This window comes from Xenopus laevis, chromosome 6S (assembly GCF_017654675.1).
Source record: "Xenopus laevis strain J_2021 chromosome 6S, Xenopus_laevis_v10.1, whole genome shotgun sequence".
Lineage (NCBI taxonomy): Eukaryota > Metazoa > Chordata > Amphibia > Anura > Pipidae > Xenopus > Xenopus laevis.
The window spans coordinates 31,472,685-31,491,067 of NC_054382.1; positions in this window are offsets into that span (position 1 = coordinate 31,472,685).

Here is an 18,383-nt window from a genome sequence, read left to right on the forward strand (position 1 = left end):
GTCTTATAGAAGTCAGTGGGTTTTGAATTTTTTGATTTTTCCGCTAGTAGTCGGAAAAACTTGCATGTTTAGAGGTTTTCAATGTATTTGGATTATTTAGTGTATTGTCCAGTGCCTATTTGTTCTTTTTCATTTGTGATTTTTGTATTCAGATTTTTAAATAAGTTTCATGGCATTCGTGGTTTTAGAAAAAAAATATTTAATTGGGTTTTCAAAAAGATCAAAAACCACTAAAATCCAAATTACAGAAAACCCCAGGTCCCAAGCATTCTGAATAACAGGATACCTGTATATCAGTAATGGATATAAATAGATATATCTATATATACTGGTTATTTTAAACACAAAAATCTAAATTAATATGTACAAAGTGGGCTTAAACAGTTCCGTATCAAGCAACCGTACTTAAAATTTCTCTATCAACAAACACGTCAAACAGATCAGATAGGAAAGCAGTATGTTTTAATCCCTATGAAAATAGAACTGACCTAAACTCCTGCTCTCAACTGGAGCTTCCCACTGCCAAAAAAAATAGATGACTCTTTTTCTTACAATAGGACAAAAAATCCCTATAGAACTAATACTATTTATTTAATATAATATCTGATATAAAAGAATGTTCTCACATATGCAGCAACTGGTCAAGAGATTAATTTTTTTATATATAATTCTGAAAGTATTTATTTACAAACAGCAATGGCCAGTGGAATGCTAAAGGAAAATAAACACTTAATAAAAAGTCTGATTTTTCTGAAAATGCTGCATCGTGAAATTCCCACGTTTCATGAGAAAGGAATTTAGCTTACATAGCAAGGAATCCAAAGTGAAGGGACATTTGGCACAGTATTAATTACTTTTGTAAGCAGTAATTACAAGAATGATGGCTGTATTGTAAAAGCTGTGGATGCTGCTCTCGGGGTAATTGTCTTTACAGATTTTGCATCACTAAAGCCAAGAAGCTGGTTAAGAAATCTCAGAAACGGAGGTAATATTAATGCTGGTAATAAATCAATTAACTAGCAGCTTGATGAGTGGCATTTACAGCAGCTAATGTGCATAGTTTGCTATGTAAGTGAAGTTACTATGGGGCCGATTTATTAAGGGGCACATTAACTAAGGGTCGAATATTGAGGGTTAATAAACCCTCAAAGTGATATATTCGAATTCGAAGGATTTCGCGCAAATACTACGATCGATCAAAGTAAAAATCGTTTCAAAGGATTTTAATCGATCGATCAAAGGATTTTTCTTCGATCAAAAAAACCTTAGAAAACTGATGGGGAAGGTCCCCCTAGGCTAACATTGTACCTCGGTAGGTTTAAACTGCCGAAGTATGTAGTCAAAGTTTTTTTTAAAGAGACAGTACTTCGACTATCGAATGGTCGAATAGTCGAACGATTTTTAGTTCGAATCGTTCGAATTGAAGTCAAAGGTCCCCATAGGCTTTCCTAGATTTTTTTGATCGAAAGAAAATAGTTTGATCGATGGAATAAAATCCTTCGAACGATTTTTCCTTCGATCGTACGAACAAAGGAAATGCGGTAAATCCTTCGACTTCGATATTAACCCTCGATATTCGACCCTACGTAAATGTGCCCCTTAATGTCGAATTTTCAAATTTGAATTTGAATTGTATGGTCAAAGCTCTGGCCCTTTAAGAATTCAAATTTGACTATTCACAACCTAAAACCTGACAAATTACTGTTTAAGTCAATGGGAGAGGTCCAGGGATCAATTTGGAGATGTTTTTTAGCCTTGCCGAAATTCAAGTTTTTTATCGGAGAAAAAACGCGAATCGAGTTCGATCGAATTCAAATTTAATTTGATTCGAGTTTTTGGGTCGTTTAAATTCGTCCGAGTTTTGAAAATTCCATTTTATTAATAAAAAAAGTTACCAATGCAGCTTTTTACCTATGATTCCAGTGTAATTGTGGTCACCAGGGGTAATGTATGTGACACAATTGTAGCTGCTTCAAAACTGATGCAGTTGGGCTTGTACTTTGATGCAAATCAGTTCCCTATTCTTTCAGTGTAGCTGTGGTGATTGAGTCACTGTGGCTCCAGGGTTCCCCTGCATCAATAAAAACAGGAACAGGAGGCAGGCAGTGGAATGGAGCATAACTATATAGTTGTTGGATCAAACGATTAAATCCTTTGAATCGTTCGATTCGAAGGATTTTAATCCAAAAAATTGCTAGAAAGCCTATGGGGAAGGTCCCCATAGGCTAACATTGCACCTGGGTAGCTTTTAGGTGGCAAAGTAGGGGTCAAAGTTTTTTTTAAAGAGACAGTACTTCGACTATCGAATGGCCGAATAGTTGAACGATTTTTAGTTCAATTCGATTCGAAGTCAAAGTCATAGTCGAAGGTCAAAGTAGCCAATTCAATGGTCGAAGTAGCCAAAAAAAAATTCTAAATTCGAAGTTTTTTTTATTCTATTCCTTCACTCGAGCAAAGTACATGGGCTCCTAAGGGGCAGATTTATCAAGGGTCTAATTTCAAAGTAGAAGTCGGATATCGAAGTCGAAGTTTTTTTACATCGAATTTGCCCATTTGCGGTCATAGTAAAATCGTTCGATCGATTTCATCCATCGATCGAACAATTTTTCTTCGGCTTCAAAAAACGTAGAAAAATGCTCTAGAAGGTACCCATAGGCTAACATAGCACTTCGGCAGGTTTAATTTGGCAAAGTATTGAAGTCGAAGTCTTTTTAAAGAGACAGTACTTCGATTATCCAATGGTCAAATATTCTAACTATTTTACTTCGAATCGAAGTCGAAGTCGTAGTATCCTATTCGATGGTCGAAGTGTCCAAAAAAATATTTTCACATTTTTTTACTTCGAAAATTCCCTCGAATTCACTTCGACCCTTGATTAATCTGCTCCTTAATCTCTACTGTCACATTGGAATCTAATGAAACAGCTAATTGTGTATATTGCATTACTTTGCTCACAGTATTGTTTTTGAGAATGACCACTGTAAACTGAAATGTGTTCAAGCTTGACATTAAAAACAATGGCTGCATTAAAGAAACATTAAAGAGCGACATTTTCTACCTCCCATGTTTTAAGTCACCTGGCATCAAAGAACTGCAATTTTCTCAGTAGATGGTAAGTAAGCAGGAGTCTTAAATAATCCAATTATTGTATTAGTAACAGTCTAATACATTGCATTTATCATCTTACATATAAAAACAATCTCCTGACATCTAGCATACCAATCATTTGGTACTATTTATATGTAAGCAGCCTTACTGTAACTGCCTAATATCCTGATCTGTTTAGTGGCCCAGTAATACACAAGTCATACTTTGATAGCTTACAAGGTATAGCTAAATGTCCAGCTAATTACACCACAGGTACATACTCTGGATAACATAGAAGGCTCATATTTGCATTTTGGGTTTGACTGTGATTATATAACAAATGAAATAGCTCTGTGTTTCAAAAAAAAAAAAAAAAAAAAAATATATATATATATATATATATATATATACATATACATATATATATATATATATATATATATATATATATATATATATATATATATATATATATATATATATATATATATATATATATATATATATATATATATATATATATATATATATATATATATACACACACACAAGAATTGGCATTTTGAAAGGGATAGTAACACCAAAAACTGAGAGTGTTTTAAAGTCATTAAATTATAATGAACTATTGCTCTGCCCTGGTAAAAGTGTTGTGTTTGTATCTGAAATTCTATGGGGGCAGATATACAAAGCTGAAAAAGGAGAGAAGGATACACGGCAGATAACAGATAGTCTTTCTAGTAAAGAATGGGATTCTACATAGCATATCTGTATTCTACTGTGTATCCTGTGCTTAAATGGTTGCCCCCATGGCTACACAACAGCTTGTCTATATAAACTATAGTAGTCTTTCTGAAGCAAACACACCAGTTGTACCAGTTGAACAACTGTACAGTATATTATCATTCCTTTAAAATATTTTCTTTTTTAGATGCTACTGTTCTGTTAGAATGAATAAAAACCACATGTGACTTTCTTCGTTAGAATAAAGGGATGCTGACGTTTATTAACTTTTTTAGCTCTAAAGTTTTTTTGATAAGGCCAAGCAAGCATTCTACCATTATTTGGCAAAAGTATCATTGTATGGCATTGTACCCTTAGCACTATTGTTACTACAACACAGTGGTAAAAACAACTTTGCAGATAGATAAGGTCTGTATACCAATGGTTCACTAACTGGGTCTTTCAGATAAATGACTAAGGTGGGCCAGCTTTAAACCAGTTTTGGGAAGTAGACCAAACCTTTGTAGTTATCTAAATGTTATGTGAATGTAACTATATGTGTTTAATTGCAGTCTGAACTTCGTTCATGATTCCACGTTCTCACAACTCAAGGAATTTCTAAAGCACTTCCTAAAATTTGTCTGGGGATGTGAAATTCTGGATACATCATACATCCTCATAACTTAGAATGTAACACCTTTGTGCAGAAATAGACCACACCACACATGCAACCTCACATAAAATATTATAATGACAGTTATTTCTGTGTAACTCTTAACTCATACACCTGCATTTATGCCATATGCTATCCATTGGATGATTCACTGAAAAATATATTTTTATGTCTACGATATTCTAAAGAATATCCTTCAGCTATTTATACGGATGATTTTGATTTTGTGATAGATCCCCCTCAACAAAATTATTGTTAAACTTGTAATTGACATTCATGAGGTCTTACAGTAAACTCATGTCTTTGAGAAGATGCATCTCATAGAAACATTCTGATTACTAACTTTTCCAGAAAGGAGGTTACACTTTCAAGGCTGTTTTTTCCAAGCTGAGACCATAGAGTTCATTGCTGCCTCCCTGACAAGCATAGAGCAAGGGCACCATAAGATTGTTGTTCATCAGCATTTCAGAAACCAGGCAGTGGTTTTATTGAGAGACTGGAAGATGAAGATGATTTTTCAAGGTCGTGACTGTGTAGTTATCCTTAGTTTTATGGCCTATTAATGTTCAATTTATGATGTTTAGGAAAAATTATTTCACATAGCTTATTCAAGTAAAAATAAATTTTACCGGATATGACTAGTATCATGTAACACTTCTGTGAAACTGTTCATCCACAAGCAATGCTACCAGATATCCAAATATCAGGATAATGAGAAGAAACCCCCAGGTTTGTGATAACTCTTAGACAAAATATATTACTGTAGGCATGGCTGGCCTTGGTCATGCATAAAAGTTTCCCAAATTGCAAAATAATTTAAATTAATATATAATAAATATATTGCTGTTACAGAAGATTAAACAGCCCCAAGGACAATAGGCAAGGCTCTCTGCTGACTGGGAACTATAATGTGATAGAAGATCTATGGAAGCTGCAAAAGGAAAAGTACACGTGTAAAAAGCTGTTGAGGTCCTATAGAAGTCAATGGGAACTGCGCTGATCCAACTGGACCATTTTTAATCAGTTCTGACTTTTTTTCTCTAGGAATTGTCCAATAAACTACAGGTTTTCATATTTTTTTGTGCATTGTCCATGCAATTTTTTTTCTTTTGTACTTTTAATAATCGTATCTTTTTTTTTTTTTTAGGGAAACATTTTTATTGAAAGTTCAGCTAGAAATCAGTTTAATGTGAAGTCAAAGTATACAAATCTGAAACATAAAAAGCAAGGTAGTTACTGTTTACAAAAATGTAACCCAAGTCTGCATTGAGTGGTGTTAGTGAACGCCTTTGTTATTGTATTCCCATTCTGTTGCCCCTTTGCACTGCCCATCACACTGGAACGCATGAATTAACTGACCCCGAACACAGATAAAAACGGCAAGTCAAATGTATCTGAATCTCAGTGCACGTCTGTGGCTACAGTCGCAGAGATAAGACTGGGTCAGGGTTCCTGTGTGGGGGAATGACAAAAAAGCAACTTTGAGGGAACCAAGGTTAAAACAACCACATGTGAGTGTCCTAAAACTGAAAAGAAGTGATAAAGCAAAAAATAAAGAAGCCCCTACTGTGACCAACCCTAACATAATCGTATCTTTTAATAACTTTCATGGCATTTATGATTTTAGAGAAATAGAATTTAATGGTGGTCTCAAAAACCACTAAAATCTGACATTTGATAAATGGGCCTCCCCAGGTTTGGCTTAATAGCATGTGTACATAGCACCCTACCTTAAGAAGGTTCTGTAGAAATTGATAGATAGTAGCATCCCCTTTTAACAGTATGCAAATGTTTACTTTGAGATTCATCATACAATGCAGCCACACAAAATCTTTTTTCCCACAGTGCCGGATTTTATCCCAGAATTCCAGCTTCCTTGTCATCATCAGGGGGGAGTTGTGTCTGACTCAAATGTGATCAATCAGAATTAATTCAATACACTTTTCTTACTGCATCTGCAGTGGTAAATGACCCTTTCTCCTTTGGTGGGACAGTGTATTGGTTTTGACTAATCCTAATTTGGTTCATTCAATAAAAAGGTAAATCCATGCCAAAGACAATCCCTCATTAGACTCCAGATATACATCTTCCTAAAATAGGTCAATAGGTCAGTGATACTGAAAACAGATAAATGATAAAGTTGCTATTTTTAAATTGATAAGAAATGTATTATAAAATATATCTGGGTTACATTCTGTTATAATAATATATAAGACAACAACTGATGTCGCCCTGTATTTTATCTCACAGAGACCTACCAATTCTTTGTAGGGAATAATCTAACCACATCGTACTGTTGTTCTATCAGTGGGAACTCACCACACACAACATTGTGTTTTTGCAAAGTTGGGAAAATATTTTCTAGAGAAATTTGATGGTATAATATAACAATAACAATATAAAAATACATCTGTAGGTACTGCAAACAATTAAATGTTCCTTGTGAAAGTTTATCTTATTTCAGAACTGCTGACTATAAAAAATGTAGCGCAGAGCATTTAAAATGGAAAAACTTAGAATGCATCATTGATATAGGCCAGAGAAAAAGACCATAACTAAACACAGAGGCAGAGATAAGAGGACAAAACCGTGACCCGTAACCTTGTCAGGAACCTTACATGTTTCTTTTTAATGGAATCCATTACGTACCAAATGAAACATGTTTTCTATATTTAGAGATGAGCACAAAACCGGGTTCATTTAGTAGTTTTGAGTACCATCTAAATGACTTAATAAGGGAAACATTTAAGGATAAACATTTTAGAGGTTTGGAATTTTGGCAGGAACACATACCAAGGCAAAATGATTATATATTTGTGCTGCTTTTATTTTTGAGTTTTGTATAGCTTTTCTTTGTGCAGACTGATTTATTTGCACAGCCAAAAACGTATCAAAGTAGGTCAGTGGGATGCTAAATGTATACTTCCATTTCAAATTAAAAAAGTTGAAATGTTAATCTGGTTATTAGTTCCCAATAAGCTACCTTCGTAAAGGGCTTTTATGCATGGTGTCTACACAATATACTGTATATTTGTCTTATGCTGCAGTTTATTTTGTCCATACTCAGGATGAATCTCCACAGTATAATTACTCCAGATGTGCTACTACAGTTGCTATAAAAAATGGATAATCAGCATATGAACCCCAGCTATGCCAGTATAATCACTGTAGAAATGGACAATAAGCAATCCATCAGTTCCAGATATGTCAGTAAGATAACTGAAAAGTGTCAAATAAGCACTCCATTAACTCCACACGTGTCAGTAAGATCCCTGAAAAATGGACAAGGAACACCATTTATACCATACAAAAATCCAAGATGCCTTCTCAAAGAAGAGTGGCGTTGGTAAGGGGGGCAGTAGGAGCAGCAGCGACAGCAGCAAGGGGCCCATTAAAAAAAGCATTTGGTACAGTGGGCCCCCCTAGATCAATGAGCCCTGGACAGAATCCCCATTTGCCCTATGATTAATGTTTATGCCAAAAAAATACTGAATGAATAGCTTCAGATCAATATTTTAGGTCAGGGATGCCCAACTTTTTCTACCTGTGAGCAACATTCAGAAGTAAAAGGAGTTGGGCAGCAACACAAACATGAAAAAGGTTCCTGGAGGTTCCAAATAAGTGCTGTTATTGACCATTTAGTAGCCTCTATGGAGACTAGTAGTCTACAGGAGACTCAGTTTGGCAGTACACCTAGGGGCAGATTTATCAAAAAACTTCGAAAGTCGACCATCAAATTAAAAAACTTTGAATTCGAAGTTTTTTCAACAAATTTGGCAATCCTGCGGTCGAATAAAAATTGTTCGAATCGAACGATTTTAGCGATCGATCAAAGGATTTTTATTCAATGTGTAAAAGAAAAATGTTGTAGAATGTCCCCATAGGCTAACATAGCACTTTAATTTGGCGATTGAAGTCGAAGTTTTTTAAAGAGACAGTACTTCGATTATCGAATGGTCGAATATTCGAACGATTTTTACTTCGAATTGAAGTCCAAGTAACTTCAAAGTCGTAGTATCTTATTCGATGGTCGAAGTATCCAAAAAATTACTTCGAATTTCAAATTCAACTCCAAGCCTGGAATTCAACAATAAGCACTGGCTTTGAGGCAACGGGGAGCAACATGAAAGGGGTCGGAGAGCAACATGTTGCTCACGAGCCACTGGTTGGGGACCACTGTTTTAGGTAAACTCCTACTATACAGAATAAGGATTCTAGTAGCAACAAAGTAGATCTGTAACATATCAATGGACAAGACCACAGAGAATGGGCAACAATTCTTAAATGTATCAAATATCCATATGACCCAAGCAAGGTGCATACAATTAATAGCAGCCAATTGTGGCCCGCATGAAAAGAGGTGTCCACATTTACTTTATATTGACATATTTCCCCACAACCATATGGGACTTAACCTCTAAATGCGAATAAACGATATTAGATATCCAGGACCATGCAGATTGTACTAAAAAGCAATATTTATTGTCACCATGCCAAATAACTAAAAACATTTAAAATAAGCAGCGCTGCTTAGGGGGTGGGGATCCCATTTATCCTATTTTGAAAATGTTACAATACAATACAATATAAGAAACTGCGTGCACGCTATAGAAAAAGGCCTCCAGTGTATGTGGATTGCAACCAACTGGATAGATCCGTAATTAAGTGTTCATAAGACGAGGAGAGCGAAAATCATCGCGGCTGTAGTATGAGTAACCATTAGGGTGCTCAATTTGATGGTAGAGAAAGTACTTAGTCGGATTCAGTTATGAGTGAGATATCAGAATTAAAACGGCATGTGAGGGCGGAGCCGGTGTGGGGTTAATTCTTTAGTGCCCAGAATGATGCAGTCTTATATGGTGTGAATATAGGCACTAGAAGAGGAAATATCCTCTATGCACATCCAATGGACATTCGGATCCCGGTGCTTTGGTGGTATGGCAATCGCTATGTGATAATATTTATCCCACCACTCCGCAGCAGACCGCTGTTCGGGATAGAGAAATTACTGACTGTGATGGATCACCTCTCACACCGGCTACTCATCGCTCCATACTCACATCCGACTCCCGTAACCACTTAAGCCTCTGATGCGCATCATCCTCAAGAAGGAAAACAGGAAACCGCAAAATCCCCTTGCAGCGCTGTGCCTCGACAGCTGTTTCGCCGCTACCTGCGGCTTTGTCAAGAGACCGACAAACCGGAAATGACATCCTTTTAAGGGTAAGGTCACGTGACTCCAATGATCATAATTGCCACAACATTGTTGCGTAAAGCTTTCAAATGTCACTAGTATCAATGTGGTAACATCGTTGAAATAATATACAATCTAAGGACATCCTTTAGACCAAAATAAACAGTAATACACAGATCAATGCATCCTATATCAAAAATAAGAAGTAAATAAAAATAAAAATGAAAAATAAACGTATAAAGGTAAGCCTTTTTGTGGCACTATTCACATAGCTACTCGCTAAGTTTGTATACCCCTAAGGCATGGTGGTAAGATACAAAATAGAAGAATATCCTATAGGTCCTGGACATGTGATCAAAATTCTCAATTATAAGTATGTATGTATATATATAAATATTAAACTCCTAAAAAATGAATATATTAGAAAAATTAGAAGAAGAAAAAGAAAAAAGGGAAAAGAAGGAAGAAAGAGAAAAAATGATATATATACAAAATCAGTACAATTCTAGACAAAAGATATGGTATGGAATCATTAGAATTGCCGAAATGGGCAGCCAAATACATTAACCATACCATAGGTCATTCAACATCCTGTCCTCTCATTTATTTACAAAAGCTTGAAAATTAAGATGGCCATTCAAACCAAATTCAGATTTGTAAGTATGGAGTCTGAAGATCCATGTTGTTTCCAACTGTAATAATTTATTATCCAAATCGCATTCCCAAGGGACAATACATAAGACTGAGGCGAATATGCTCTACAGATGAGGATTTTAAACGAGAGGCCTATTCCCTTTACCAGAGATTTAAATTACGGGGCTATAAAACACGGTGTCTCCGTAGGGCGTACCAACATGCTCTGTCCCTTAATAGGGAAGATCTACTTATATGGTCTATTCACACCATATAAGACTGCATCATTCTGGGCACTAAAGAATTAACCCCACACCGGCTCCGCCCTCACATGCCGTTTTAATTCTGATATCTCACTCATAACTGAATCCGACCAATTACTTTCTCTACCATCAAATTGAGCACCCTAATGGTTACTCATACTACAGCCGCGATGATTTTCGCTCTCCTCATCTTATGAACACTTAATTACGGATCTATCCAGTTGGTTGCAATCCACATACACTGGAGGCCTTTTTCTATAGCGTGCACGCAGTTTCTTATATTGTATTGTATTGTAACATTTGCAAAATAGGATAAATGGGATCCCCACCCCCTAAGCAGCGCTGCTTATTTTAAATGTTTTTAGTTATTTGGCATGGTGACAATAAATATTGCTTTTTAGTACAATCTGCATGGTCCTGGATATCTAATATCGTTTATTCGCATTTAGAGGTTAAGTCCCATATGGTTGTGGGGAAATAATGTAGTTTAATTAAATTAACATCAGCATGTCCAACATGAAGTACCTCAGCTACTGTTTTTATAACAGACAGGAAAGGTCTGTCTGATTCTTTATCTGGATTCTATATGCACCTGTTATGTCTCTCCTTATTCACAATTACTCTTTTAATTACTATTTATTTAATGTTCCTTTTCTTAAAGGGCATGTAAAGGCAAAAACATAAAATCCCATTTTCACTTTCTTTAATGAAAAAGAAACCTATCTCCAATATACTGAAATTAAAAAATGTGTACCGTTTCTATAAGACACCTGACTGTATGCAGTGAAATTCTCCCTTCATTTACTGCCGTGGATAGGAATTGTCATACAGTCCCTAACTGCTGAGCAGGAAAACAATCATACTTATAAACAGCATGGGGAGCCCCCGCCTTACTTCCCAGCCATGCAGAACTCGAGCAGCTTTGTTTATGACGATCCCTAAGCAGCCCAGACCACACTGAGCATGTGCACAGTCTTAGTCTTGCAAAGATGTTTAACAAAGTTACAAGATGGTGACCCCCTGTAGCCAACTTTGAAAGCATAAATCATTTGTTTGATTAGGCTTGTGGTGCAGTAAGTTCATGTTTATATTTAGTATACAAAATACAGCATTTTTAGCCTTATTCTATTTTAGACTTGACATGCCCTTTAATTAAACAATGCCTTGTACAAAGATACAGTCCGTTGTTTTATGGTCCCATAAAGTGAGGATAGACTATACTTCTGTCCATATTCAAATGCAGCTTTTCTTTACAAAATATTCAAACTTCAGCTTAACTCAGAGGTCCAAATCCTTCAAAATATTACATGTATCATTACATTTGATAAAAAGATAGAATCAATAACTTCCTCGAGAAAGAGACCTAGAAGGGCTAGTGTTCAGTTTCTATATATACACATTTTGATAAAACTGACTAACTTACATATCTGGAAGCTGTTCTACATGTGAGTTATGGTTTGTGTAGAGTAATCCTATACGTTTAATTTACTTTCTCATAGCCTCAGGTCAGTCTCCTGTTTCTGAATAAATGTTTAGAGGCAACAGTGATTTATCTTAAACCTCTTAAGTGTATAATCTCACAATTACTTGATAATAAATTACCTTTACAATGATATAGTACAGTACAAAGCAAAGGCATCATAAACAGGAGGGTAACTCTATATTTCTCATTTTAATATGCTGATTATATGGCAATGTCTACACAAGAATCATTTTATGACAGTGGTTCCCACACAAAGGCTGGGGCAGACCTGTCCTCAAGGCCAATTAATGTGAGATCTGGGGAAATTGCCTGTTATTTTTTCTAGATACACCAATATGCTTGGAAGCACAGACCGAAGTTTTTTTGAATTGAGATTTGCAGGAAAACACGGGATATTCCTGGAACAGGGACTGAACTACTGATACAACAATATTTATGTTTTATATAAATGTAGCCATGTTATGAGCTAAAAGGGACCCCTGATTCCAAGAACTTGAAAAAATGTCCAAACCCTGTGTTTCCCTATCATATTCTTCTATTTGTGTACACTATGGCCAAATTCACATCATGACTTGCTACACCCATGTGATACCTATGATGACATGAATGCATATAATGATTTGCACCCTATGCACCTGTATTTCAAAATAGCATGCACCTATTGGTATATATACATTTTTGTTGTTGTGTACTTATAGCAGACATAATGAAAATGCATCGTCGGGAATAAAACATGATGAACAACACTGGGGGTCATTTATAAAGTTTGCGCATATTTTTCGCAAATGGTTGTATTACGCATGTTTTTTGTGAGCGCTAATATATTGCACTGCTCTGTACGTCTTTCCGTTTTTTGCGAATTCACAGTGTGAATAAATTTCTGCAAATGGCGCGCAAATGAGACGGGAGTTTGCACCCAATGTGCGAGGTTATTGTGCGCGAAAATATTGTTGACAGTAACTTAAAATCGCCGTTTGCGAAACTTTCTTGCGAATATTTTATCCGCCACCAAAGTTGTGGCGTAATTGAGCCACAGAGTCTGCGCATAAAGATTCGCAATTTGCGAATTGTGACATATTTAAAAATCTCCTATAGACAATCGCATTGTGAAAAAAAAATTCGCAATTCTGTTTGCACTCTCTTATTCAGCTTTATAAATATAACCATGTGCAGGGTAAATATATTCACTTTGCGAACCAATCTTCCATGCGTGAAGTTTATAAATGAACCCCACTGTTTTTTAACTTGATTATTGAAGAACAAAAACACTTTAGAACAAGGTTGAAAATTTCCATTTCAAATGTTACAAATAAGTCTCGAGTCTTCAACAGAAAATACAGGGCAATATAACTGTCAGGGATTGCTAGGGGAAGGAGTGAGTTCTGATTGGCTGACTCCACCCAACCAATAAGGTTGCTGGGAAGGGATGTTAAAGGCCAGGTGAAAGATAGCAAGCCAGCCTGCTAGTTGCTCATCTGGTCCAGTGGATAGGACACAGAGCCAGCAATCCAAAAGTTTCAGGCTCAAATCCCAGCCGCACCTTACAATAGCACATTTTTGTGTCAGTGTTTTTCAAGGAATTCTGTGCCCTCCCTTAACTTACATTATCTATACTCATAACATTTTACTGATGCATTCTTCATTCTACACAATATGTAATAAAAAGAGCAACCAATGACATTGTTTAAAAGGGAGATTAAACATACATATTTTGTGCTATCTATCTTTATGTATGAAAAGTAGAATAAGTAGCTTCCTAGGGAATTCAGTACCTGATGTCTTTATGTTGATTCTTTGCAAATTCGAATTCTCTCTCAAGATAACAGGCCAGGTTCAGTGTGAGGAGAACACTTTCTGATTTTAAAACTGTATTGTTGTCTGAGGGAAAACAAAAAGCATTTGGCCTTGTATGTGCTACATTTTTTGATATTGGCATCCCAGTACAAAATACTTTAAACCTACTCCATAACCTTGGAGTCATTTTCTTATAAATGTTCCTGCTAATTTGATGCTTCTGTAAACTGGCTAGAATCTGAAATGCTCCTTTATTTTTAGGGCTGCATCAAATCCCAGATTCAGTTTGGGATAAATCTGAACCTTTTTTATCAGGATTCAAATTCAGTCGAATTCAATAACTTGGCCAGACCTAATGCAAACCGTATATCAGGGATCCCCAACCTTTTGAACCCGTGAGCAACATTCAGAAGTAAAAGGAGTTGGGGAGCAACACATGCATGAAAAATGTTCTTGGTCTGCCAAATAAGAGCTGTGATTGGCTATTTGGTAGCCCCTTTGTGGATTATCAACCTACATTGAGGCTCTGTTTGGCAGTACATCTGTTTTTTATGCAACCAAAACTTGTCTTCAAGCCAGGAATTCAAAAATAAGCTCCTGCTTTGAGATCACTGAGAGCAACATCCAAGGGGTTGGAGAGCAACATGTTGCTCACAAGCTACTGGTTTGGGATTACTGCCCTATATAAAGCAAAATGTCTTCTGTGGGTGTGTATACTTTGTGTGGCACCATCTATTTTTGCATGCACACAGGGAATTTCTGCTGTCAACAAGGATTCAGATTTATTTCTGTATTCTGCCAAATCCATTAAGAAGCATTCAGGGATTTGACCAAATACAAAGGGGTTTGACTGAATAAAAAATAGGAGGGTTTTGTGCATCCCTATTTATCTTTGCCCCTAAAGCAAGCAAGTACATTAATGGCAAATAGGGATCATTTATTATGACACCAAACATAAATGCAAGAGCATGCCCTTACAACTCATAGTAAATGCATCCTTCTACCCACCCCTCACAAATATAGCGCTATTGAACATAGACAGGACAGGACTGTATTCAAGGAAGTGCCCATAAATTTCTGTGCTCCGAAACACAGAGACCTGAAGCAATTCATAAACCATGGAAGGAAGGTCTAAAGTGCTAAAAAGTGCAAATATACCATAATGACTGTGCCCTACCCCTTGCACTATATTAAGATTTAAGTGTAAGCTACAGAGTGATATGCCGTCATCAGCAAAGCAACCCTGTGTTTAAGATTGAGATATAACAACTTTTATGACCATAAAATGGAACAAAATTCACACGTCTGTGGTATGCAAACTGTATAGTAAAAGTCTTAAAAAAAAGAAACGTTTGTAAAAAAAAATGCCACTGAAAGATATGCACAAAATATTGCTCTCATCCTCCTAGAGAAATCAGGTGCAAAGTGAAAGCACTTTGTCATGTTTTTGCCACATTGTAGCATTTTCCAGAAAATGTCAGTGCCATTGTGTATACCACAAAATATTGCATCCCATGCTAGGCTCAAGTGCTATTACATGCACACATGAATACAGGGTTATGGGAAATAGCTCATAGTCCAAATTGATCCAGGGACTAGTCCGATTGCCATTTTGGAGTCAGGAAGGAATTTTTCCCCCTCTAAGGCAAATTGGAGAGGCTTCAGATGGGTTTTTTGCCTTCCTCTGGATCAACTGGCCGATAGGTAGTTTAATAAAAAAAAAAAAGGTTGAACTCGATGGACGTGTCTTTTTTCAACCTTACTTACTATGTTACTATGTATTAAGTTGCTGCATAAAAAAATAGAATCCAAGTGATACAACAGTGAGGCTGGGAACAAGGCCACAAGTTTGCTTACATTTTTGCCTTGCATTTTTGTCATTGAGAGCTCATGTGCATGCCCTATGTATTAACAAACAAATTTTAAAGTATTAGAAGAGTCTGCTTGTGTATTTGTTAGTTTATTCACTGTAAGGCACAGAGCACCTCTCCAATGGTCAATGGAGAACTATGCTGCACCTGCATTACGTTTTAGGAACAATCAAATGTACACCCATTAACTACAACTGGATCTAAATACTCTGGAGCACAACATTGACATACATTGACTCCCCTGGGTTTCCTTCATAGCAAGCCCCTAAACAGCAAGGCCAACATGCACCCACTTTTGTACACTCATTGTCAGGTGAGATGCAGTTTTGTGTAAACAAGATGCACTGTATGCTATAATATGGTTATTTAAGCTTTCCCCAGTTATGTAAGTGAGCATTCAGAAAGTTATGATGCTCTTTATGCAAGCAGGAACTCCATGGTCATGTAAATTTATGCTTTTATGTGGCATGCGTGTGGTTATACCTGCTTGCATGCCACTAACCAAGTGTGAAAGTCGCAAGTAAAGGCAACATGGTGAACTTTGGGTAAACATGTCCAATTAATCTTACTTTGCAAATTAATTCTCCGATTTATTTACTCAATATAAGAAGTATTCAAAATATAATGTATTTATTGGCTAATGAGCAATGTATTGGTTTCTGGAGACATTGCAGTTTGCCAAAGCTTGCATTTGTTACTTTATCCCACGGGGATATATTGGGACAGTGTATTTTCTGTGCACAAAATAATGCTTAATTCTTAAAAGAAGATAACAATATTTGCTGGACTTAATGTGACATTTCCAATAAAAGGTTGTGCAAATTATCAATATGAATCTGATAACAGTAGCACTGTTGAAAGCCGGAGAGCCAGCTGTTCTGTGGAATGGAAAAGAAATCTAAAGGCTATTTGGAAACGCAGCCAATGATGTAGGGGATTCTTCCATCCTTCGAGGTTTAATGCTAAGTAACAATAACATTAAATATATCAAGTTGGAAGCTTGGCAGTCAGTATGCTTACCTACTGTTCTTGGGAAAAGTATTATGAAATTATATGCTACACTACAGTAATGTTTATCAAAGAGATTTTAATATTTATTAGATCCTTCGGAAAGATTAGCACTGAAGCTCAAGGAGAACATGATGCCCTAGGGAATTTGGTCAGTAAGCGGGAGTGTAATGTAGTACATCTGTGACTTGCACCTCTTTAGTATCTGCTTTCTGGCTAGATGCTGCAGATAAAGGAAAGGGCAACAGACAGTTGTGCTATGGGACAGCCATGACTATGTGACGGCTTGAAGATTGATGAAGCCAGAGAAAAAGAAATCCTTGATGGATGAGTTACTGCTGGCTGAAAATGTATTCCATCTGGACGAGCGCTGCTGGCCGGGTTAAAAAGCATGAATGTCTCCAACAATATTCCTCTGCTTAGCTTCAGAGATCTCGACATGAACTTTAGTCAGTTAAACAGTGACAATGCTTTTTATGACTTCTGTGACTTTCTATGATTTCCAGATTACTAAATAGATTATTTTGTTTATTGAGCAAGGTCACTATTTGGCTTTGTTTCAGTATTTAGATGATTTTCTTTTGTAGCTTGGCACATGAAGCTGCTTGGCATTTCTCATTTCTAAAAACAATAATCAGTGGAGCTCATTTATCAACACTGGGGCAAATTTGCCCATGGGCAGTAACCCATAGCAACCAATCAGTGCTTGGCTTTTTTTAGACATCTGCAGCAGAACAATGAATTCAACAATTTGATCGGTTGCCATGGGCAATTTTGGTCAGTGTTGATAAATGACCCAACTAAAAATAAAGCTTTCTTTATGAAACAATATACTGTGTACATATATATTGATCAGTTTATGGGAAAAGTCTGCCTAAACGTGGCCTTTATGTGGTCTCATTTAAGAAGCCAGGCACAACTTGCAAAGTAAAAAAAAAATATAAAGCATCCTGTTACCTGTACTTTGCACATTGCCCCAGAAGTTGTGTATTCAGATGCAGCTCTTTGCTGTCCTGGCATACCACCTATTTTGCATGTCATTCACCTGGGTTATTGAGCGCTAGGGGCAATAAGACACAGGAGACTTCTGTATCTACTGGTTGGTTATGGTGTTAAGTACAGGGCTTACTTGTTCAACAAAACACTGCACTCTTTATCTGAAATAAGCAAATGCTCTGTGTATGGCCCCGAAGAGGTGAAATTTTGCTTGGGGTGGAACATTTCACTTGGTGACTTAGGGGGTTATTTATCAAAGTCTGAATTTATTTCAATATTTTCTGAAAAAAACTCTGACCAAATCCGCACTGGGTTTTTTTCCCCCCTATTTATTAATACACTTTCCCGAAAATCTTATGTGTGGGAAAAAAAATGAAAAAAACTTGAAAATATATATATATGAATCGTAAAAAAAAAATCGGATTTTCCACCCGAAAACATTTTTTTCCGATTTTTGCCCGAAATCTTCAGATTATTGCACAAAACCCAGCGCAGATCAAAAAATCTTTGGTACTTCTCCCAATGACTGATATACAACCTCGGCAAGTCTGAGATGCCGGATTTTCGGATTCTGACTTTTTTCATCCTCGGGGTATAATAAATCTCGAAAAATTTGTTTTTTTTTCACTAAAAATTCTCATTTTATAAAATAAAAACCCAC